This window comes from Erinaceus europaeus, chromosome 6 (assembly GCF_950295315.1).
Source record: "Erinaceus europaeus chromosome 6, mEriEur2.1, whole genome shotgun sequence".
Lineage (NCBI taxonomy): Eukaryota > Metazoa > Chordata > Mammalia > Eulipotyphla > Erinaceidae > Erinaceus > Erinaceus europaeus.
Window position 1 is genome coordinate 46,919,196 of NC_080167.1, and position 13,211 is coordinate 46,932,406.

Below are 13,211 nucleotides of genomic sequence, written 5' to 3' on the forward strand. Positions count from 1 at the left end.
CCTGATTTAAGGTAGATACAAGGGTATGTGCTTGAGCAATCGAGTTCTCATGTGAATTCATCAGCTAGCAGACCCATCTATTAGTGGATGTGGTTTGACAAGCCGTGTCCTTAAGTGTCCTCTATTTGTTCAAGCACTGGTTGTACCCACCCATGCAGGTGTATCAAGACAAGACTCATCCAAAAACATGAGAACACATTTATAAGCAAGCTTAAAGTACTGCCATGTAGTACTGAAGAGATCTGTCCTCCAAGCCTGTGTGAGGGGAATTGGGATTGTAGATATAGTTGCCAATGCTACATATAGGCTTTATACCTCTAATGCACAGCTTTATGGCTTGTGAAGTACCTTTGCAGAGAGATGATCTGATCTTGCCCCGGGATGACTGTGTTAGAAGGTGCCATCTCCATTTTATGGGAGCAGAAAGATGGCTGGAAGACTTGGGCTGTCTGAGCACAGTCTCAGACATACTGTCTAGTGAGTTTGCTCTGTGAAGCTGTGCTGAGAACGATGACGCAGCCCACAGGGCCACCTTAATGATAATCTAGGATCTCAGAGTGGATCCTTTTTCTGATATGGCATGGAAGAGGGCAAGACTAGCCTTTGGGTAAAGTAAACCATGTGTTGGTGTATTGCACCAAAGTAAAGGACTCTGGGTTGGGGGAGAAGGGGATGGCATGGAGGGGTAGGGGGGTCAGGTCCTGGTGCAGGTTAGTGGAGAAGGACCTAGGTGGGAGGTTAGAGTGTTGCAGTGCCTGCAAGATGAATCCACTGCTCCTGGCAGCCATTTTTCCTTTCTTTCTTTCTTTCTTTCTTTCTTTCTTTCTTTCTTTCTTTCTTTCTTTCTTTCTTTTTTACACATGAGTTTTAATAATAGTAGTTTTCAAGCACAGGAAATTTTTATATGAATATTACTCAAACTCAGAGATCTTGAAAACATACAGATATTTCACAGTGCATAACTAAGTGTCTATGTGATAGGAAGTTAGATTGAATTATAAGCCTTCCTTATACCATTACTTCCTTTCTAACCTAGCATATACTCCCTGGTCATCTGTCACTTTTTTTTGTTTATTTTTTTATTAGACAGGGCAGAAAGACATTGATATGAAAGAGGGACATAGGAATAGAGAAAGAGAAACACCTGCAGACCTGCTTCAGTGCTCATGAAGTTTCCCCTCCTGCAGGTGGGGGCCAGGGGCTTGAACCCAGATCCTTGTGTATGGTAAAGTGTGTACTTAACTGGATGTACTACCACCTGACCTTCATTTTTCTTCCTCTCTCCTTTCCTCCCTTCCTTTCTTTCTTCTTCCAAGGTTATTGCTGAGGCTTGAATCCTCTGTTCCTGAAGGATATTTTTTCTTTTTTATTGAATGGAACAGAGGGAAATTAAGAGGGGGGAGGGGAAGATAGAGAGGGTGAGAGAAAGCAGACCTGCTTCACCACTTGTGAAGCGACCCCCCCCTACAGGTGGGGAGCCGGGGGTTCGAACCAGGGTCCTTCTGTGGGTCCTTGAGCTTTGTACTATGCTTATCGCAGTGTGCTACCACTCAGCCACCACTTTAATTTTTCTTTATAGCGTAATAGTATTTTATTGTGTATCTATATGTGTATATACATATGATGACTATTCTTCATCATAGAGAAAATAAAGCACATGTGTTATGTGATCCACCTGGAAAAGAGTGATCAGGCTGTAATAATACAAATACAGGTCATCCCTGCAGTGCCAACAGCTTGAAAGCTAACATACTGTCATTACTGTTCCTTGTTAAATTCTCAGCTACACTGGTCCTCCATAGATATTAGAATACTTGGTGGTGTTGATGAGACTTGCAGAAGAGATACATGTGAGATAGGCACAAGAAAGCCCAAGTGTGAATTGGGATTTGTATGAAGGAAGTTAAAGCAAACTTGAGGCTCATTCCCCTTTGCAGAAATCCACATTTAATTGACATAGATCTCTACCTCCATCTGTAAAATCTAAATTCATGTTTACAGATACACATCAGAACTGTCAGCCTTATTCTTCACAATCTGGAGCTATAGGATTTCCATTGCTTTCTGATCTTAATGTTTGCATGTAGCATTTCTGTGCTTTTCCCTGATAAATGAAATTGTACTTTTCCCATCTTCCATGTTTAATAGTCTTTGCAGGTGTGCTAGCTGTACCTTCAATGATTTAGTTAGATCAACTTTTGCATTAATTAAGTGAATGCGATTTGGAAGTAAGTGGTGCCTTTATGAAACTGCTTTGCGCCTGAGCAAAATCTGCAAAACCTGAAGGAATAGCAGCAGTATACTGGCTACCCTGTGGGATGCTAAGTGCTATTATTGGCTGGGCTTGGGAGTGTACATTTTTTTTACATTGTGGGAGAGCAGGCTGGCACTGAGATTCATAAGCCTTCAAGATGCGCAGACCCAGACATTTAGGGCCAGCAAAATAGCTCACTTGGATAGTTCCCTGCTTTGCCATACACTCGACCCAGGTTTGAGCCCAGCCTCACTGCACTGAAGGGAGCTTTGATGCTGTGGTCTCTTTCTCTCTCTCTCTCTCTCTCTCTCTCTCTCTCTCTCTCTCTCTGTTTCTCACTCCTTCTCCCTCTATCTGAAAAAAAAATCACAAACTTCATAATCGTGCTTCTGAGAAGTCACCCTCAGGAAGTAGTGCAGACAAGACAAAAGGATAAAGCTATAAAGTAAATATTTGTCATTCCATTGTATAGAAACAACCTAAATGTATCGGTGAGGTAAACTCTGCTGTGCCTATTCTATGCAGCTAGTAGAAATAAGGTTATGGGAGAATATTTCTGGATAGAAAATAGATCCAAGAGTTGCTGCTGAGGGAATGTAGGTTACCATATACTACTTGTTATATGATTATACGTACATGCCAAAATTTCATTTAAAAAAAGAAATCTTAATTGTACTTCTTATTAGGATATTATCACTAGTAGTTTTCTTTTTCCCATGTCCACCTTCACTTTATTTTTAGTTAATTTTTATTATTTTTGTTTATTTATTGGATAGAGACATCCAGAAATCAAGAGGGAAGTGAGTGATAGAGAGGGAGAGAGACAGAGAGACACCTGTAACACTGCTTTGCCACTCATAAAGCTTTTCCCCTGTGACAGGTGGGTTGGGGGCTCGAACGTGGGTCCTTGAGCATTGTAGCCATTGCACACTCAACCAGGTGCATCACTACCTGGCCCCTTAAACTACCAATTTAATGTAAGGAAAGCAGGGGAAGGTGAGTAGCTCATCTGGGAAGGTACCTGCTTTGCCCTGTGTGTGACTCAGGTTTGAGCCAGCTGGCACATCACATAGAACTACTTTGGCACTGAAGAAGCTTTGGTACTGTGGTATCTTTCTCCTTCTCTCTCTCTTTCTACTTGAAAAAGTTGACCTGAAGTGATGAAGCCCTGGCAAGGATAAGTCAACAAACAAATAAGTAGAGGAATCACAACATAGATTAGAAAAACACAAATTTATGGGATTGAAATGTGTCACACTTTTTAATAAACCTCTTAATTATACTAATCTTTGGCATTCCAATGAATACTTGTCATGTATGTGCTCACAGCAAACAAACATCATCAGTATAATTATAAATATAGTTGCCAATACTACATATAGGCTTTATACCTCTAATGCACAGCTTTATGGCTTGTGAAGTACCTTTGCAGAGAGATGATCTGATCTTGCCCCGGGATGACTGTGTTAGAAGGTGCCATCTCCATTTTATGGGAGCAGAAAGATGGCTGGAAGACTTGGGCTGTCTGAGCACAGTCTCAGACATACTGTCTAGTGAGTTTGCTCTGTGAAGCTGTGCTGAGAATGATGACGCAGCCCACAGGGCCACCTTAATGATAATCTAGGATCTCAGAGTGGATCCTTTTTCTGATATGGCATGGAAGAGGGCAAGACTAGCCTTTGGGTAAAGTAAACCATGTGTTGGTGTATTGCACCAAAGTAAAGGACTCTGGGTTGGGGGAGAAGGGAATGGCATGGAGGGGTAGGGGGGTCAGGTCCTGGTGCAGGATGGTGGAGGAGGACCTAGGTGGGAGGTTAGAGTGTTCTGTAGAAAACCAAGAAACTTTACACATGTACCAACAACTATATTTACTGTTGAATGTACACTAATCCCCCCAATTAAAAAAAAAAGTTAACCATGTGTAATTCATCCTACCAACCAAAGTTGTGTTGTGAACTGTGATGTGTTCCTAACTTTTCTCATTTTTCAGATCCAGTGCAATGGATATAGGGCCCCACTCATCCAAAATACTGCTGAATAGCCTCCCTAGTTCAACATATTTTTTTTTAGAGAGAGAGAGAGAGAGAGAGAGAGAGAAGACACCATAGCACCATTCACCATTCATGAGCTTCTCTAGTATAGGTAGTTATGGTGTTACCTTGTGGAGTAGGGTCTCAAACCCAGGATATATAGAAACATGCTGATTTTAGAAAGATTTAGAAAAATTGCAGTTATTTTGTTCTCTTTTATTGTCGTATGCTGCACTTAGTCAAAACTGAAACAAAACAGTGCCATTTCCCCCAGTTTATTTATTTATTTATTTATTCCCTTTTGTTGTCCTTGTTGTTTTATTATTGTAGTTATTATTGTTGTTGTCATTGTTGGATAGGACAGAGAGAAATGGAGAGAGGAGGGGAATACAGAGAGGAGGAGAGAAAGATAGACACCTGCAGACCTGCTTCACCGCCTATGAAGGGACTCCCTTGCAGGTGGGGAGCCGGGGTTCGAACCGGGATCCTTATGCCAGTCCTTGTACTTTGCGCCACCTGCGCTTAACCCACTGCGCTACAGCCCGACTCCCTTCCCCCAGTTTTTATAACAAAAATTTTCAGGATAAATACTGCCTTAAGGTGAAAGAAATTAATATACTATAAACTCTGAAGTCAATATTCTCTATGTAACTGTTTTCTTTTGTGTTGTACACACATCATACTCCTAGTTTTAGTTTAATGATAATAATAATGATAATGACAATAGTAATAATAATAATAAAGTGTGCAGCAATCTCTCTTAAATGTTCCAAGTTTTTTACCTGATTAAAAGAAACTGGTTTATGTTGGCTTCTTGGCTAGTCAACAGATAGAAAGAGCTGAGTGTCCTTCTGAAGAACAGCATCGGGTGGCAGATGGAGAATCTGGCAGAGCACTGCTCAGCAAAGGCAAAGCTCACTGCCAAGAAAATCCAACATGAGTAATTCTATACGTGTTTCCTGGCCAATAAGTTCATGTACACATTTTTAAAAAGTGGAAGCAAGGGCTGCACCCTTGGTTCTGAAGACAACTTTGAGAAACTCAGTTGTGAGATATGTTCATAGATTAGTGGCAATAGAACTTATCATTGCAAAATAATGTTGGCCAAAGTATAGAATAGCCATCTGTGAAAAGAATTAGATAACTTTAACTTGTTTGAAGACTGTAGATGACAAGACACCTAAGGCCACTTTCATCTCCTGGATTTTTGTCATATTAAGGTTAATCAATCATTTTGAATTTAGTAAGTCATGTAAATAGCAGTTATTTTTAACATGATGACAATAAATTATCATAGACAAGAGCTATGTGTATTGTTCTTACCATTCTTCTTATTTTAAAAATTTTATTATATTTATTTATTTATTGGATAGAGACAGCCAGAAATCAAGAGAGAAGGGGAGAGATACAAAAAGCCAACTCAACAATGCCTTACCACTTGCAAAGCACCATTATCTTTATACTATGGAGACCAGGCTAAGGTGGTGAGTGAATATTTAATGTTTGCTTGATTGACATAGGACTTAATTTTCCTTCATAGCTGACTTATGGAACTGATGCTTCTGATGACTTAAAAACAACAGCAGCAGGGGCTAGGTGTTGGAACATTGGGCTAAAGGCACATAGTAGGAAGTGCAAGGATCTGCACAAGGATCAGGGTTCGAGCCCTTGAACCTCACCTGCAGGGGGTTCACTACACAAGTGGTGAAGCGGGTCTGCAGTTGTCTCTCTGGCTGTCTTCCTATCTTCCCCTCCTCTCTTACTTTCTCTCTGTCCTATCCAACAGCAACAAAAGTGAAAAAAATGTCTGCCAGTAGTAGTGGATTCATAGTGCTGCACTGAGCCACAGTGATAAACCTGGAATAAATAAATAAATAAAAAGGAAAAATAGCAATAATTGTTTTGGAGATGTTCCCACATGCACAAGAGATTTGAGTCCCTCATTCAAGTAATTTGGAAAGTAAACCCCTTAGACCCATTCTACCGAGGTAATTGACTCTAAAATGAATTTTCTTGCTGAACTTTCTATGAAGTCATTTTCAGTACTTGTTATGGAAAAGTGTCTTCAAAACAAGAGTGAGCTTTAAATTAAGGGGGCATTTCCATGACTGACCATATATCAATGGGGTGAGGAATTGAAAGGGAGGTTGAATCACTGATTTTTTAAAAAATTTAATCCATGTTTCATTTGCCTCCATAGGTAGTTAAATAAATTCAGCTGATTTTTGCCTGGGAAAATGCATTAGTGAGCTTTTAGAAATACCAGAGTGAAATCTCAGCAGTTGATTTGAGGCAAAGCTCTCCAACAATGGAGAAGCTTGTTTCTGTCCTGGTTGGCTCAGCTAGGCCTAATCCCACTTTCTGTTGGTGGTGGTCCAGAGCTGTAATCATCTTACCAAGTTTTTTTTGTGACATTAGCCATCAGTGACATGAGATAGCTGTGATGTCACATTCACTTGTGAGCATCGCAAGGAATGTTTCTTTCATTGGACATAGTTAAGTGAGTTTTGTGGGTGTGCCAAATTTTGGCCAACATTAAGCTTACTCAGACTTTAAGATTCTGTAGCAAAGGCACCAATTTTGAACCAAGTGTACACATGGGCAAGAATGTGAATTTTTCCATGAGAAAAAGAGAACATCTAGATACTATTTAATGGTGAATTTAAGAGAAAAAAAGTTGATAAGGAAAGTAAGGGTAGCAGGGAAATTTCAGCCATATTCCCAAGATTGACACTGTTTCTCTGGGAAACCACCTTAAATAAAGACATGAGCAGGGCATACTGTCTTACAGTAATTACTTCTGAACAGTGGTGGCATTAAAATTCAGACAATGAGCTAAGCGGGCAACTTTACTACCAAGCCAAACATTGCACCTAACATGTTGAATTATGCTTATTAAGCAATTATTTTTAATAAATGATTTCTCATTTTTACATTGAAATCAACAGGCATAAGCTACTTACTGCCATTTCAATCATTCCACCCTAGACTAACTACGGACAAAGACTTTTTAAAAAAATATTTATTTTTATTTATTCATTCCCTTTTGTTGCCCTTGTTTTATTGTTGTAGTTATTAGTGTTGTTATTGATGTCATTGTTGTTGGATAGGACAGAGAGAAATGGAGAGAGGAGGGGAAGACAGAGAGGGGGAGAGAAAGATAGACACTTGCAGACCTGCTTCACCACCTGTGAAGCGACCCTCCTGCAGGTGGGGAGCTGGGGGCTTGAACCGGGATCCTTATGCTGGTCCTGCGCTTAACCCTCTGCACTACCACCCAACTCCCAGAAAAAGATTTTAAATGGTGTAACTAACCTAGGGTTCTGTGTAGACTTCAGAAAACACTGATGAATTGACCCGTTAGCGAAATGAAATGTACAGATCTGTAAAGAGGCATAGGCAGAATCTATGTATCTCATGAAGTAAAGCAAGGTGGTAATTACAATCAGTTAATTAGAACTTGAAGATTAATCAGTTTATCAGTTACTTACAAAATGATCAGCTATCTCTTTATAGGGTATACTGGTAAAAACTTCACACTTTCTGAAGAGGTAGCTACCTTAAAACAATATATTTTGCTATTATAGTGAACTTGAAAATACAGAGTGCTTTACTTGAATTAATTGAATTCCCTAAACCAGACAAGTAGAATGTAATCCCATAGACCATTTGATAGCACAGTAAAGAAAAAAAAGGCCCTGTGATGAAATTTCATTCCCAGCGCATTAGTTCTTAAATCTCTTATTTGTTCTGGGCCTGCTTACTTTCTAGTCTTGCTGATACCCTTGAAGTAAGACAGATAGTTACTCTTAGCTCATGTAGAATGTGTAATAGGAGTTACACCACAAGCCACCAAACACAATGGCCAAGTCTTGGTGAAATGTACTGATATTATGTGAACTTACAAGTTGGTACTTCAGCTTGTCCTGCTATGATTTAAAGAATCTTGGCTGCCAAGATAGAAAACAAATTAGCAACACTTACCAAGGAAGAAAGAAAGAAAGAAAGAGAGAGAGAGAATCAGGGTCCTAGTTTTTTCTTAGTAATTTTTCTTAGTAATTTAATAGTGATTTACAAAATCATAAGATATATAATTTCACACCATTGCCATCACCAGAGATCTGTGTCCCCAGATGAAACCTCCACAGTTCTCTCAAGGGCATAGATATGGGTTGAACATATGTATACATTCATATATAAATATAATTTTATATAAAATTATATATAACATTTATTTATTTATTTACTTCTATGGCCCTGCCTTCACTTCCTTTTTAAGTCACAACTGTACTTAGTACTACTTCTGATTGTCCTACCTTTTTCCTCTTCCATCTCAGATAAGAGAAACAATGTCTAACTTCTAGTGTTTTCCAGATTCTCTTCCCTCTCAGTGGTGGTATAAAAACAAAGATTTCTGTTCACAAATATTCAAGGTCCTGGTGGAATTGAGGTTCAGAGCCCTCTGGTCATCTTTCCCTAACATTTCACACTATCTGGGAGTATGGAACAAAATTCTTTTTTTTTTTCAAGAGTTTATTTATTTATTCATGAGAATGATAGGGGGAGAGAAAGAACCAGACTGTGGTACATGTGCTGCTGGGGATCGAACTCGGGACCTCATGGTTGAGAATCCAATGCTTTATCCACTGTGCCACCCCCTGTACCACTGGGCCAAAATTCTTTATGGGGTGCAGAAGGAAGGAGTTTTGGCTTCTGTAATTGTTTCCCTGATTGACATGGGTGTTGGCAGGTCGATCCATACCTCCAGCCTGTTTCTGTCTTTCCTTAGTGGAGTAGAGCTGTGGAGAGGTGGGATTCCAGGACACCTGCAACTTGGTTGCTGAAATGCAGAACAAATTGTTTAATCAATAGGAACCAAAGAGAAGGAGTAGAGCAAATGAGAATAGGCATGCCAGGGTGGAGAGTAACTAGAATGTCTATTTTAGGTATGTTTCTATAAGCCCCTATTTTGCATTAAAGAGTCTATTGTCTTAACTGGAGGTAACTGTGCTAAAAGAAATAAGAAGTGAAAGGCAACTACTGGAGGATTTCATTCATATGTAGGTCATAATGTCTGAAACAAACGAACTTGGTAATCAAACTGCCTCAGACTTTATGAGAAGTATGGTGGTTGTGTGTGTGTGACACAGGACTTTGGTGGAGGTATAGCAATTTACATGCAACGTACAGGTGTGAAATCATATTCCCGAAATCTTAAAATATTGTAAGTCACTGTGAAATCACTAATGAAATTTGATTAAAAAGTGTCTACTGCTCTAGGGAAGTCTGACATTTCTCTTGGCTATATTCGGAGACACATGCTTCACCTTATCTCAAATACTGTGGATTTTCTGTAGACCAGTTGTCTCCAGGAAGGGATAAGAACAGGAATATCTGCCTGTCCTGGAAGCTGCATAACCACACACCACCTTTTTCACATGTAGATTCTCAATCATTGCTTGTTTGTTGGGATTAAATCTTTGGCACACACACACATTCTACACAGCCTTACTACTCAGTGAATGGATGAAACATAGAATCAAAAAAAGAAAAAAAAAAGAAAACGGATTTAGGAAACATCAGAATATGTGGGATAAAACCATTGAAACATGCATCTTGGTGGAGATGGTGGGAAAGGTTATTGTGGAGTTTAATGACTTGCTATTAGGACCACATTTTCTTTTTATTTCTCTTTTATTCCTGGTTCCCTTACCCCTTAACTTTCTCAAAAATTGTTTGGGGTCCCAGAGCACTCCTGTTCATGGGTGTTATATTGGCAATAGAACTTTGTTGGAAATTAAAAAATTGGGACTGGGAAGATTTTCCTCCAGACTTGTATGTCCAAGACCTTGGAGGTTTCAAGGTTAATTCCTAGCACAATCATATGTTAGAATTAAGCAGTGCTGTAGCCTGCCCACCCCCTCTAAGAAACAGATCTTTAAAAAGAAAAAGGAGTGGCGCAAAGCACAGGGACCGGCGTAAGGATCCCGGTTCGAGCCCCCGGCTCCCCACCTGCAGGGGAGTCGCTTCACAGGCAGTGAAGCAGGTCTGCAAGTGTCTATCTTTCTCTCCCCTTCTCTGTCTTCCCCTCCTCTCTCCATTTCTCTCTGTCCTATCTAACAACGAATTGCATCAACAAGGGCAATAATAATAACCACAACGAAGCTACAACAAGGGCAACAAAAGGGGGAAAAATGGCCTCCAGGAGCGGTGGATTCATGATGCAGGCACGGAGCCCAGCAATAACCCTGGAGGAGGAAAAATAAAAAAAATAAAAAATAAAAAAAAGGAGAAAAACTTCTAGTAGGACAGGTTATGTTAAAGGAGGTGGTAATTTTGTACCTTCTTGTGGGAAAGGTTATTGTGGAGTTTAATGACCTGCTATTAGGACCACGTTTTCTTTTTATTTCTCTTTTTAATTTTATTAGTGATTTACTATTGATTTACAAAATTACAAGGTAAAAGGGGTACAACTCTGCACCATTCCCACCACCAGAGTTCTGAATCCCCAACCCCTCCACTGTAAGCTTATAGCAGTTCTCTTAAGGTTGCAGCTATGGGTTAATGATTATTTCCACAACTAACTGTCTATATTTGCCCTCTTTTTTTCCCCCTCTGGTTTGGGACCACATACCCCCTTGCCATTGACTTCATTGTTTCACACAAAACCTAGAAGTCAGACTACTACCCAAGTTGTGGGGAAGTTGAGGAAGAGTTCAAGGAAAAGGCAAGTCATCTGAGACCCAACTGAAATAGCAAACAGTCACTGGCAGTACAGTGAGACCTTTACAGACTTCTCTGCTCTGGTACAGGAGGTAGCTAATCTGTCTTTGGAAGTGGGGCATCTGACTGACTTGCTTCATGGAAGTGTGAGTTTGGAGACAGTTGATTTTCCAGTGTTCAGCTTCTCACCCGGGGCTCTTGTTTGGGGGTTCTAGCTGGCAAACCTCTCTGGAGACCTCACCTGGCTTCAGCAAACCACATGGGGTTCTGGTCCAAGGCCACTTCCTGTTTGATGCCACTTGTGAAATAAGCAGAGTCAGGTCTGGTGATGGTGCCTTTGTTTCCTGGGTTCTCCTGGTGATCAAATCTGGAAAGCCATCGAGTCTATCGGAGCAGGCATTTTCACTTGAAATCACTGACAGTGTTCTTTGCCTTGTGACTTTAGAAAACAACTGAAGTAATTACCTGCAAATGATACAAGCAACACTGGACTATAACTGTTAATTTAGACATATAAACATGACTAATTACATGTGACTTTTGCAAGCACAATCTTGTTGAACTGCTGATCCTTTCTCTCTGGGGTGGCAGATCAGAATCACAGTCTTCTGAATTTTCTGAAGTCCTTTCACATTGCTTTTGTCTCCTTGGGTGGCACCTGGTCTTGCCTTTTGCTCCAGCATCGTAATTTCTCCCACTCACCATGTGGATGATTGTGATCAGGTAAAGGTTTGCTACTCTTTTCCCACAGAGTCATCAGTGGCAGGTATTCCTGTTGTTTTCTATTCATGCTACACATCTGGAGTTTGCCTTACTCAATAGTCAACTTTGATTTTCTTGGGCTTGTTTCCTGTTTTGAGTTCTTGTGCTGTTTTTCAGGCTGTTGTTTCCTCCTGGTGACCTATGCTAATGGCTTGCTACTGGGTGTTCTGAAACTACTTAGCCAGTGACTTTTCAAACTTTTTTTGACCACAACCCACAGAAAGAAAATCGTTTTACACTGTGCCCAGTACACGTACACACACACAACTGAAACAGAAGTTTCTTAGAACAGTACCACCCATATCACTACTGATTCACTTTCATTCTATTCTATTGTATTCTGTTCTATCCTATCCTATCCTATCCTATCCTATCCTATCCTATCCTATCCTATCCTATCCTATCCTATTCTTTCATTCTGTTCCATTCCAACATGCCCCAGCCCATTTAATTATTTTTCATCATTTGTGTGTGGTTTACAGTGCAGTTGTTGACACATAGGTACAATTTCTCAACTCTCCATGATAGGGACCAGGAAAACACTCTCACCTCCAACCTAGGTACCCCTCCACTATCATGCTCCAGGACCCCAAACACCTCCTTGTCTTCCCTTCCAAGAGTCCTTTGCCTTGGTGCAATACACAGACCCAATCCAAGTTTTACTTTGTATTTTCAATTTCTATCCAATTATGAGTGACATCATCCTTTTCTTTTTGGCCTATCTCACTTAACTCAATTCCTTCAAGATTCATCTAAGATGAGGTGAAGGAAATGACTTCATTATTTGCAACAGATAATTAGTATTCCATCACTTAAACATACCATGACTTTCTTAGCTACTCATCCGCATTGGACACCTGGGTTGCTTCCAGGTGTGGGCTATTAAAAATTGTGCCCCTATGAAAATAGGTGCACATAGATTTTTTGGGGGGTAGGTGTATTTGATTCCTTTGGATATATCCCTAGGAGAGGAATTGCTCAGTAATGTGGTAGGTCCATTTCTAGCCTTCTGAGAGTTCTTTAGACTTCCTTCTACAGGGGTTGGATCAATTTGTATTCCCATCAGTAGTGTAGGATCCGTTTCTAAGGACATATCTCATAAAGTTCCTGATGGGGTGATGTCATTTCCTCTTTGTTAGACTGGCAATATCCATGATTTCTCAGTGATTCAACTGGCTGATTTCTTTCTTTTTCCTTCCTTCTTTCCTTCCTTCCTTCCATTTGGAAAACACCATTCACAGAAAGCTTGGACTCAAACTAATTCTTTTCCTTTAGTCTTTACTCATTCAAGTTGTTTTTCTCACTTTTGAATTCAAAGGACTTTTTTTTTTTAGTCAAATGCTATTTATAGGACAGCTTATTATTACTGAAATGTAGGTGTTCAATTGTCTGCCAAACATCATCATAATCAACAAAAAATGAAATCCAGTGTGTTAGTGAAT

General features: G+C 40.0%; 1 long non-coding RNA gene across 1 annotated transcript in view; it reads left to right on the forward strand.

Moving 5' to 3' along the window:
- The first annotated feature begins 11,611 nt into the window (after positions 1–11,611).
- Positions 11,612–13,211, forward strand: part of LOC132538923 (uncharacterized) — an 839,470-nt gene continuing 837,870 nt past the window's right edge. Inside the window, exon 1 of the long non-coding RNA XR_009550243.1 lies at positions 11,612–11,773. This is a non-coding gene — a long non-coding RNA (uncharacterized LOC132538923). The remainder of the gene's footprint in view (positions 11,774–13,211) is intronic.